This window comes from Rhinatrema bivittatum, chromosome 17, assembly GCF_901001135.1.
Source record: "Rhinatrema bivittatum chromosome 17, aRhiBiv1.1, whole genome shotgun sequence".
Classification (NCBI taxonomy): Eukaryota; Metazoa; Chordata; class Amphibia; order Gymnophiona; family Rhinatrematidae; genus Rhinatrema; species Rhinatrema bivittatum.
In genome coordinates, this window is record NC_042631.1 from 19,447,773 (window position 1) to 19,460,484 (window position 12,712).

Here is a 12,712-nt window from a genome sequence, read left to right on the forward strand (position 1 = left end):
AAGGTATTTTGAAAGCAAGTGATCAAATTGTTTAAGGGTGAATGGCAGCTGTGAGGTTGGGCCTCAGCACTTTTGCGGTGTTTTAAAGGATCAGATGTCTCATCCTGACAGGATTAGCGAGTGCCGCTGTAGAGTACACCAGCTTTTTAAAAACCTAGCTGTCACTATGCAGAGAAGTACAAGAAACATGTAGTCATGGGGTACAAACATCCACCTTGCACATCATCCTACTCTATATGGAGAAGGTTCTGGAATAACAGATGCTTAACAGAGATGGAGATGCAGCAACAATTATTTGTGTTATGGATCAGACACCCCATTTAATCCTCTTTGTCATCCTAGAAATAGTTTCCTGTTTTTATGAAGGTTTCTCTTATTGAGGAGCAGGAAAATCCCCAGTAAATGTGGCCCACAGTGCTCACCTTCTCTCGCTCTCTTTTTTTTTTTTCTTTTCAGTATCTTTAAAAGTACCCTCCAGAGAAAAAAACACATCTCTGTACCATGGGAATAAACCATTGCTTGCCTTGGCGGCAGCTCCCTGAAAATAAGATGATCTATGTGCTGCAAGTTACTTTTACAGTGAAAAGACACTTGTGTTCTAATTTTGGCCAAACCTGTACCCACTGGCAGGAGCCAAAATGCATATCTGGGATGGCCTTGGAAAATACTGATACAGTCCTAAAGCACAGTTATTGTAACATCTGACGACCCTACTTTGTGCCAGTTCCCCTAACTGATACATGCATAATGCTTGCAAGAGCATTTTCTGCAAAGCTTCCAGGACTTCTCAACGTAGCAGGCTAAACCTTGGCGGCAACAGCTTTCTGCCTGGCCTGCTTCACGCTGCTCTGTCTGCAACAGCTAGAATATGACAGTGCCTTCAACGCAAATACCTACTAGTTCCATTTAAACAATAATATAACCACATCCAGATTTATTTATTTATTTATTTATTGCTTGCCATGTGCCAAAAAGCTTTTTTTTTCTGGTGCACTTGGATATTCCCTAATGTTCCTTTACTAATGAAGTGAATTTTCCAGACATGCCCCATTGGGAAGTGTCTAAGGTTGAGTGGAGTAAACAAAACTCAGGAAAGCTTACTTTGCTCTCTTCACAGGCAGTCCAGGACTCGATGTTGGCGTCCCTGGAGCTGCAGGAGAGGGAGAGATTGCGTAATGGCTAGGAACAGCCAATGAGGGATTTGAAACCTCTGATGGGCATGGCCTGCTTCAAATGCTGCCTTGGCGGTACCAAGCAGCAGGCACTTTGGTTTTTTTGTTACCGCTATGGATCGTAGCAGAAGAAAGTGTACTGGTGATTTTTGTCAGATCATTACCATTTCCAGTAAACCTTTATTTTTTAGAACAATCCCAACTTCTTGTGGCTGTATTTGAGATGAAGGGAAAGTTACTAGTCCCATGGAATGCATGATAGCCATATAGTTCCCGGCTGTGGTCAAGGGCAAATAAAATGCGTGGGTCAAAGAGCCGTTATCTAACCATTCATTGAACCTTGCTTAGATGGATTCATTAAGTTGTTGCTGCTTCTAGACTAGAAAGTCTCTTCTCTGGTCCCAGATGGAGCACACTTTCTCAAAGTGGTACTCAATTATAGATTTAAATCTCTTGACCTCTCAGATCGGTTATGGTTAACATTCTTTGATTAAAGTTTTAAAATAACGAATTTCCTTTACTTTTATCACGCGTGAGCTCTTGCTAATGAGACTCTTCCGGTGCCAAGAGAAGAACTGCAGGTGAGGGGAAAACTCAACTTCAAGGATCTACCACTTGGCCATAGGCCATCACCTTTCAGGTGGAAGTGACTTTTTAATTTCTTTGCCTTTTAAACTATGATTTCCAGCTTGCTTCCTCCACCTTGCAATAGACCGGGGGGTGGTTTTTACACTCTAGACAGGTACATTAACTGTTTAGGTTGAAGGGATAGGTTGAAGGGATTTTATAATAATTCTTGCTTTATCACAGAATTCCCTAAAGATCAATATGGCATTATGGAGCTGAAGCCAGGGCTATCAGATGCAAGAGAAATCACAGAAAACCACAAAGAATAGGGAAATAATAAGCTGTAAAACTCAAGGAAGAGAACCAGGCCAATATCTCAAGCTTAATGCCAAGTATTTTCCAAGGAGGAGGAGGAGGCCTGGGTGTGTCTCCTGGCACCTGGGCCTCAGGTTGATAGAGCTTGAGGGAATGCTGAAGGAGAGCTGGGCATCTGATTTGCATAACCACCTGATCCCCCTCCATGGAAAGCTTGCAGATGTTGGCAGGTGTGCCTTGTGGTCACACCTAAAAAAGCAGTATTGGAAGTAACTGAAAAGATCTTCAGCTGGCTCTTGCCCAGAGGAGGAGGATGCTGTAGTAGGAAAGGGATGTGGGAGAGACAGAAAAGCAGCAGCCTATCTCAGATGGGTCTTTTTGCAATAGCTGAAGGGGGAAGGAGGCCAACCAGGAAGATGAAAAGAAAGTCCTATGGGATAGTGTGACACCCATAATAAAATGAGAGCAGTCATTCCTGGGCCAGTCTAGTGGCACTGCAGTGCACTATCATGCAGAGGGATGTGCGTTCCATTCCTAGCTCAGATTCTGCAAAGGCAGTGTTCGCAGCCCCCAAGGGACAAGCATCAGAGTCATTGCACAGTGGCAACCCTCAGTGGCTGCCTTTAGTGGCCATGGTTGCAGGGTTCTGCAAGGAGCCTGACCAAACACTATCATTGCAATGACTAGAAGGAAAGGGGGTGCACAGAGGAGGGGGGGCGGAATTCCTCAGTTTGTTGTGAATGAAGGCTCATGGTGTCCATTCCTAGCCCTGGTTCCAACTGAGCTGGAACCCCAAAGGAACAGGAGAGCCTCCTTCCCCTCCAGTAATTTTTGGCTTCCATTGCTCCCACATGTGTCCTGAAAACCGTCCCCTGCATTTAAAATGCACTTTCTTATAACAAGGTGCCTCATCATTTGCGTTAACTCAAGTTTGTTACCAGAGAGTTACATGTCCATGTGATCACTGCCAGCCTGTACGAGACAAGCAGAGCCTCAAGTGATTCCAGCCACAGGAAAGACAATCGTACGCATTTAACGTGCTGCTGTCACTTGGGGTGAGGCGTTTGTCCTGTTCTGCTTACTGACCCAGAAAGACTGCCTGAACTCTGAGCAGCTGCTAATTAGCAAGTTCAACAGGTTGGGTTGCTTTGCACACCCTCTGTCACTCCTAGTACAACAGCCTTACCAGTAGACACGGCTGGAAACATCTGTACCATCATAGATCTTACATCTTTGGATATCAGCCCCTTCCTTGGTAAAAACTCCTAACAATGTTAATTAATCAGTAGCACAATTTAGTGGACAAAGCAGTGTACATGGCTATGAGTTCTCTGCCTCAAGTTAAATCGTTTGATTTCTCCAATCTCAGAATGGCTACATTGCCATAAAACCCAGAGTTTGGTAAATACGATACTCTCTCACCACCTGAGGAGGCTTCATACTTTGTCCGACCTGCAGGTACCCCTAGTCTCTTGCACCACCCTCCTCATTCATTCGTTTTCTTGTAAGTCGAGAAGCTGGATCCTGAGGTTTAACGATGGAGAGAAATTCTCTACACCCTGGTGCAGGGGCCAGCATGCTGCTGTCCACTCTGAGGGCGATTCCAGAAAAACACCAGGAGTGGGCACCACCAGTGTGCATTTCTAACCGTTGATTGTTTTCATCATATGAGAGTCTCCAACAGCTGTCACATGGCTCCCTTCCCACAGGAAATCCTACAGAGTAGAAAGGTTGGCCACTGCTTTGAAGAAGTCTCACTCGCACTTGTTTACATTACTGGCACTAGACTCTGTAATAAGACCTACTGTGGCTACAAACATAGCCTACTGTCAAACGGAGATTCACCTGTCTTTGTGTACAGTTTAATCTTTTAAAATGCAAACTGCAGTGCAGTCGGAAGAACATTTGTCTATAATATTCCAGCAATGTGTGCAGAAAAGTGTGGTAAGAACAGTATTTACTCAGGTGTTGTGTTCTGGCAACAGGACGCAGAGCACATGCTGCTCAGACACAGTCCCCATAGTCATTGTAATAACGGCTAGCGGACCACCTGTTAAAAACCACACAAACATTATGGATTAGTGCAGGAGGTTTCCTATGTTAGTCTTACTTTTCTAAAAGCTGAAAAGTATTATAACCCATGAACACCTCTGCATCCACACAGATGTATACCATCCACCAATGGGAAGAGTCAGCAGGATCCTTGTAGGTTTTTTGGAGGAAGTTGGAGCTGTCCGCAGGCAGGAGAAAAAACAGGGATCTCTTGTTTGAACATGTGGACTGCCACATACAGAGAACAGTCAGGCAATTAGAGCGTTGGACTCAGTGGGACTTTTTTGGGTTTCTCCCAACCTAACCAGCTGTGCTACTATGTTCCAGGGGTGTGCACCATTTTCTGGTCGGAGAAGGGGGTTTCAATTTTAGTGTACGCCATTGGAAGCACATACAATAGCAGCAATCTATGCTATCTGATTAAAGAAAGCCCTCTTGGGGTTTCTCCCTCCCCTGGATCTTTCTTCAGATGAGTCCCCACCCCCTCCTCTCTCTCTCTCCCCCCCCCCCCCCCTCCATGGTAACTTGAGTGGTAGCACCTTGGAAATAGCCAGAGGAAAAAGGAGGCAGACTCTGGCTGTTGCTTAAGTGAAATTTATTTACAGCAAAAACAAAGCATAGTGCAAAGCAAAACAAACAAATTAGGCAGCTCACCTTGAAGTTCAGGTATCACACATAGCATATTTCTGGTTCATGCCTGCTCCCGGGACCTCTCTAACCCTTCTGGGCCCTGCCAACTTATATTAGGCTGAAGGAAACCTCCCTGGGCCCAGAATCCCTTCCAAAGCTGATCTTAAGGAAGATCCGGCTGGATCTCTATGACTGGTCCCAATGACAGAGCCCAAAGGAGGGGCAGGGGCAATACTCAGTCACTCCTGGTCCACCAGTGTGACCTTTTAAAAATGGCGCCAGCTGACCTGAGGCCAGTGCCTTTTTGAAGTACAGACCATATGGATCAATTGGTGCTGGGGATTGCTCCTGCCCTCTTTGGACACCAGTGGAAGTAAGCTGGGGGGTGGGAGGTGTGTACAGGGTGCAAGAAAGCCCACGGAGCCTTTTGTGTGGGCAGATGGCATGGGGTTATGGTGGCTGGAGAAGGGTCCATACCATAACATAAGCGCATTTTCATTTTTCTTCCATTTAAAAAAAATAACACAGGAAAATGCCATTTCAAACAGCGCATTCCTACCGTATAATTCATGGAGGGTAAAGACATCAGTACAAGGTAAAAAAAAATGTCACGTGAGGCTTCATTTTAAAATTTCAAACTAGCATAGACAGTGAGTTTTAAGGAGTAACCCTATTTCTCCAGTTATTGCCAGCAATGAGGCAGCAGAGGAGCTGGAGCTTCTTACCCCACTCTAAGGCCCTCAATCACCAAGGCCTTTCCCCATATTCAGGAGGGCGAGTGGAAAGCCTTAGGGGCAGATTTTCAAAGGGGTACGCACGTAAGATACGTGCGTACCCCCCGAAAACCTGCCCCAAGCTCCCTCTGCGCGCGCCGAGCCTATGTTGAATAGGCTCAGCGGCGTGCGCAAGCCCCGGGACGCGTGTAAGTCCTGGGGCTTTCCTGGGGGGCGTGTTGTGGTGGCACGTCATCCGGGGGCGGGGCTGTGGGTGTGGTTCCGGCCCGGGGGCGTGGGCCGAGGCCTCCGAAACGGCTCGCGGGCCGGGGAATCGTGTGCTGGCCAGCTGGCCGGCAGGTGTAACTTTTCAAACAAAGGTAGGGGGGTTTAGATAGGGCTGGGGGGGTGAGTTAGGTAGGGGAAGGGAGGGGAAGATGCGGTGGGGTGGAAGGAAAGTTCCCTCTGATTTCGGAGCGACTTCGGAGGGAATGGAGGCAGGCTGCACGGCTCGGCATGCACAGGCTGCCGATTTTGCACAGCCTTGCGCGCGCCAACCCCGGATTTTAAAGGATACGCGCGGCTACGCGCGTATCTATTAAAATCCGGCGTACTCTTGTTTGCACCTGGTGCGTGAACAAAAGTACGCGCGGGCGTAGTTTTTTAAAATCTACCCCTTAGTGAATTAGGCCTAAGTGTGTGTTCATGTCAGTTTGTGGAAGCTTGCCCACCCAGCACTCTCTGAAAGCTTAGAATACTTTTTGAAAATAAGTGAAACAAGGACTAAACATTTAGGGCCTGATTTTCATAGGCATTTACATGCTTAAAAATGGGATTTGCACGTGTAAATGCACTTTACCCATATAAGTGTGCTTTTGAAATGCCACTGAATTGTCCATAGAATTTACTCGTGTAAGTGCACTTTACGTGCATAAATAGCTTTTAAAACTTGCTACAATAGTATGTTACATTTACATGCTTAACTCCTTTGAAAATTCAGCATTTAACTTGCAAACACTGCCCATTTTTTTTGTAAAGGTTTCCATCCTCCCTTTTCATTGCCTGAATTAAACACCTTTAACAGAATTATGCCGTACAAGATGTCAACACTTCCCCCCGCCCACCCAGATATGCAGCCATACATAGACAATGGTGCTAGGGCAGAGGGTTACATGTATGAAACAGGCATAGCCTGTGCTGTCTGCTTGGGGAGGGAATACATTGCTAAACTCTCTAACTGGTGCCATTTGGCCATGACAGGAAGTAGAAGGAAAGAAAAGTGTAGCATTACTTGAGAGCTCCCTGACCTAACAACTACTGCAGTCACTTTCATGGGCCAGTGTAGACAGGACCAGACTTAAAAGGCCTCTAGATTTTAGGACTTATGACAGGCCATAATGGAATGTGAGGCATTTAGTGTTGTGTCAGTTTATTACCCTTCTGAGAAACAATCGGATTTGGTTTTCTAATCCTTCGAGATGCCTGTGCTTGGTCTTGCATTCTCTTCTGTTTGCTACTGGTGGGGTTTTTTGTTGTTTTTTTTTTTTAAATACATTTTTCTATTAATAGCTTTCTTTAAGTATTAACCAACATGTTTCCTGTTCAGACACTGCACTTAGTCACCAGAAAGCATCCAATCGATCTGCAGTCATTTCCTCATCTCAGCACCGAGGAAGGAGGCCAGGCTAGTTATGCTAGAATTAGATTGTAACTCTGTGGAATAATTCTGAGGAGAGAGTTCATCACTCTCAGTTCATGCCACAGAATAAGAGATCCAAGCTATTTGCTTCTGTCATTAGCAATGCCAGCATACTAGCTTAACAAGAGGTATATTTGCAAGACTGTGTGTTTGCATACATCTCCCATTTTGTTCCACAGACACTCTGGCTCATTGTAAGGATGGTTTGCCTGAACTCAGTTAATGCTTACATTTGAAAGTAATAGATGCTGATAAGTGGTCTCTCTATTTCCTCTACCGGCTCTAAAACGAGAGCTGGCAGTATGAAACCAAGGGACCAGCCACAGGTGGAGCATGTGCTGTTTCTATTTTGTTCTGTTCCATCATGAAAAGTATCGTCCCTGGATAGTTAAACACAAACTACAAATAGCATAACAAAAAAGCTGCAGTGCTCTCAAAAGATCAGGTGTCATTTCTAAAGAAGTCATTTTAAGCCTTCTGTGGAAAGGGTGGTGATGAATCTTTGCACCCTTCCCCAGCTCTGTGAACGGAGAGAGAGAGAGAAAGAGACTAATTACTCAAGGTGAGGCTTTGGTGGTGGTTTAGGGTTTTGGGGCCAGTTTGACATGCAGAGCGAAACGTACAAATAGCACACTACACCTCGGTGAAGATTTGACATCATTTGGAGTGAGGAAAGTCTCACAAAGATGAGATTTCTACAATGTTCTCTCGCTATAGCTTGATAGTACCCTGTTATAGAGTCCATCACAAGTATGCCGTATCATCAAGTTACTCCCATACTTATTTGTTTTCCCAGATCTAAAATGTATGTCCTTGTTGGATGCTGCCCGAAACTAATTCCCCTTTTCCTCTTTCCCCCCTGCCATTAAAGCAGAGAGCAATAATAAATTGCATCAACAGTATGAAGGCTTATTGGCTAAGTGTAGTAACCGCCACACCAGCAAGTTACCCCCATGCACACTTTACCTCATTCCCATCCTCTAGCCTTTAGAGATCCACAGTGTTTATCCCATGCCCCTTTGAAATCTTTCACCATTTTTGTTTTCACCACCTCCTCCAGAAGATCATTCCAGGCATACACTACCTCTCCATGAAGAAATATTTCCTGATGTTGGTTCTGAGTCATTCTCCCTGGAGTTTCATTCTGTGATCCCTAGTTCTACTGATTTCTTTCCAATGGAGGAGGTTTTTCAAATGTGCATCATTAAAACCTTTCAGGTATCTGAAGGTCCGTATCCTATCTCCCTTGCACCTCCTCTCCTCCAGGGTATACATATTTAGGTCCTTCAACCTCTCCTCATAAGTCATTTGATGGAGATCCTCCACCATTTTCGTTGCCCTTCTCTGGACCATCTCCATCCTGTCTCTGTCCCTTTTGAGATACGGTCTCCAGAACTGAACACAATACTCCAGGTGAGGCCTCACCAAGGACCTGTACAAGGGGATCATCACGTCCTTTCTCTTACTGGTTAGTGCTCTCTCTGTGCAGCCCAGCATTCTTCTGGCTTTAGCTATCACGTTGTCACATTGCTTCGCCATCTTCAGATCGGTAGACACTATCACCCCAAGGTCCCTCTCTTTGCTCCCTGCACAATAGACCTTCACCACCCATCACATACAGTTCTTTTGGATTTCCACACCCCAGATGCATGACTCTGCACTTCTTGGCATTGAATCCCAACTGCCATTTCATCAACCATAGTTCAAGCTTCCTTAAATCACATCTCATTCTCTCTATTCCTTCAGTTGTGTCCACTCTGTTGTAGATTTTAGTATCATCCACAAAAAGACAAACTTTACTTTCTATCCCTTCTACAATTTTGCTCACAAAGATATTGAACAGAACTGGTCCCAACACCAATCCTTGTGGCACTCCACTTAACATCATTCTCTCTTCAGATTAAGTCCATTTACCATCACATGCTGTCTTCTATCCGTCATCCAGTTTGTAATCCATGCCACTACTTTGGCACTCACTCCCAAGCTTCTCATTGTATTCACAAGCTCCTGTGCAGGAATGTATCAAAAGCTTTGCTAAACTCCAAGTAGATCACATTGAGCGCTCTTCCTCAATCCTGACCTTCAGGCAACCACCTGATCTGAAGCAAAAGCGAGGAAAAACAAGCTTCCAATGGAAAGAGGAATTTGGAACATATCCTTGCAATATAGCACTTTGCAAACTCTGCCAGCCCATATCACAGGACCCCACCATCACCCACAGGGGACAACCATTCAACATAAGAGGATCCTACTCATGTTCCTGCTCTAATGCATTGCGTATTAAATGCAGAAAATGTGAAGAGGCATGTGACATTGGTGAGATAGGCATGAGTTGAGTCTCGGAGACACAAGATCAAACACCACAGGGAAAACAAAGGTGACATCTATCCCTTTGCAGATGATACAAAATTGTTCAGAGTAGTTAAATCACAAGCAGATTGTGATAAATTGCAGGAAGACCTTGTGAGACTGGAAAATTGGGCATCCAAATGGCAGATGAAATTTAATGTGGATAAGTGCAAGGTGATGCATATAGGGAAAAATTACCCATGCTATAGTTACACAATGTTAGGTTCCATATTAGGTGCTACAACCCAAGAAAGAGATTTAAGCGTCATAGTGGATAACACATTGAAATCATCGGTTCAGTGTGCTACTGCAGTCAAAAAAGCAAACAGAATGTTGGGAATTATTAGAAAGGGAATGGTGAATAAAACGGAAAATGTCATAATGCCTCTGTATCGCTCCATGGTGAGACCGCACCTTGAATACTGTGTACAATTCTGGTCGCCGCATCTCAAAAAAGATACAATTGCGATGGAGAAGGTACAGAGAAGGGCGACCAAAATGATAAGGGGAATGGAACAGCTCCCCTATGAGGAAAGACAAAAGAGCTTAGGACTTTTCAGCTTGGAGAAGAGACGGCTGAAGGGGGATATGATAGAGGTGTTTAAAATCATGAGAGGTCTAGAATGGGTAGATGTGAATCGGTTATTTACTCTTTCAGATAATAGAAAGACTAGGGGGCACTCCATGAAGTTAGCATGTGGCACATTTAAAACTAATCGGAGAAAGTTCTTTTTTACTCACCGCACAATTAAACTCTGGAATTTGTTGCTAGAGGATGTGGTTAGTGCAGTTAGTATAGCTGTGTTTAAAAAAGGATTGGATAAGTTCTTGGAGGAGAAGTCCATTACCTGCTATTAATTAAGTTGACTTAGAAAATAGCCACTGCTATTACTAGCAATGGTAACATGGAATAGACTTAGTTTTTGGGTACTTGCCAGGTTCTTATGGCCTGGATTGGCCACTGTTGGAAACAGGATGCTGGGCTTGATGGACCCTTAGTCTGACCCAGTATGGAATGTTCTTATGTTCTTATACCTGTGGTGGTACACTTTTCACCAGCATCAGTGACCTTTTGATCAAGATAGTTCGAGGAAAATTCAAAACAATCCAACACTTTGAAACTGACAAGAAAGGGCTTGACAAAGACCTAGGTTTGTTTTCATTTATCACATTATGAGCCATAAAATTATTCTTCCTGTCGCCTTCTGATCATCTTTTCCCCCAATCATTGGCATGCCTCATATAATTCACTTCTAATTTCTGACAGATGTCACCTTTTGCTCATTTTATTCTGACCTGAGGAAGAGCGTATTAACTCCCAAAAGCTAGTCAGGAAATGTATTTGTTAGTCCAATAAAAAGATATCACCTTTTATATATAGATACAGATATAATATATTTGTGGGTTTTATTTGTCAACCTTTATTCCTGCGTTTTCAAGTGGACTACCGTGGCAAACATGTTATTTTATCCACAAGGAGAATAATCATCCTGTCATCCTATATGAATAAGGTTGAATTTACTCACGTAAATTGCTTTGATTATTGTCCCCTTGATCTATATTTCTGCACTGCAGCTGGAACCTCTGGCTGCTGAAGTGCACCAGGGCGGAAGTCCATATGCCAGGCTAATGTAGTCAGTTCCTGACAGGCAAACAGTGCAGCCTCATGGACAAACTGCAGAATTGTCTTCTGTAGGAAAATATTCTCAACCTCATGGAGCCAGAGGTACTCGGTACTGTAAGTGTTGTATCATTACAGCCCAGCTCTAAGGAACTGTAAATGACCAAGTCTGGTTCAGTCCTCCAACTCTGTGATATGAGTGGAGCAAGAGCTTTGCCATGGTGGAAGGTTCTGCAACTACTGGGAAAGATAACGCTGCCTCTTAATCTCCTTTCAGAAGACTGCATATTCAGGCACTTGAAACGCCCTATAATAAATATGAATTACTTTCCGGACATGCTTCACAGCTTGTTTCTTTCCTGGAGGAGTTCCCACACTGAGGGTCCCAGAAGGCGTGCATTTGGGTTCCAACCAGAAGTATTAATAGGGACGTTTAAAAAGAAAGTAGTTCAAGGGAAAGGAGCCATCTCCAGCTGTCCCTTAAAACTTGGTCCTTTGGCATCCTTCCTTCATACTATGCCTGGGCTGATATCTTGACCAACCCTGCTCAGACTTACAGAAGACTGTTTTTACTTCACAGTACTTCTGGTTTATTGACCATTTCTGTTGGGGAACGTTTAGCCTCAGTCGTAATATGGGTTGCTGAGTTAGTTCACCCTTGGTAGAATGATCAGGAAGGATGGAGATTTGGATGGAGACATTTCCCTAGCTGCTAGCTTGATGCCCTAGACTATTAAGTCATCTTTTATGGGTTGCGATTTTTCAGTCCCTCTGAGAACTGACATTTTACATCATGCATTAGTGGGTAATACTGTCCCTTTGCTAAATGGTCTGTAGAGGCATGCTGGTGGGTCTCATGGCAATAGCTGCCTTGGGCGGAAAGGCTATAGGCACTTTAGCCTGACTGGGATAAAGGTCCTGGTTCTTAACAAGGGGAGGGGTGAACAGGCGCTGGGAACCACTGGTTTTAAGGGGTGCTTTGACCCCTAGTTTGTGGCAGTATATCATTCTGCTTCTGCGGGTGCAACGGGTTAGGTTCTGGATGTATTTGGGGTTGGTCTGAGGTACAGCCATTATTTATGAGGATGAAAATGGTATGGGGTATTGTTTGCTGTCCGGTTGATTGAGAACTGCACTGAGTGGGTTTTTAACCGAGGAGACTCTGGAATATAAGATGTACTTTAAGGTCAGTTGCTAGAATCCTTTTAATCTTTCTAATGCTGTTTATTGCTGTACTTTCAGAGTGCCAAACAGATCCAGGTCTACCTGCCAGTAACAGAAAGGGCCCTGGCTCACTAGCAGCTGCTTGTAAGTTGCAAAACAGTCACATTTTCAAAAAAGAACTTTCAAATCTCAGAATTTCAAAAGGAAAGACTAGAAATGCTGAATGTTACGGAGGAAAGGGAAGAGGATAGCGGGAGAGGGAAAATCATCGATTTGCTGGCTCTTCCACTTGAAGAGGTTGTGCCGTGATGAGAGTGTAAGCTCTATGCAGCAGGGACCGTCTCCAATGTGTCTCCTTTCAGTGCTGCATATATCTGGTAGTGAGAGGTTCTGGTAATCCTGTTGGTCCTGGAGAAAACCAAAATCTTTG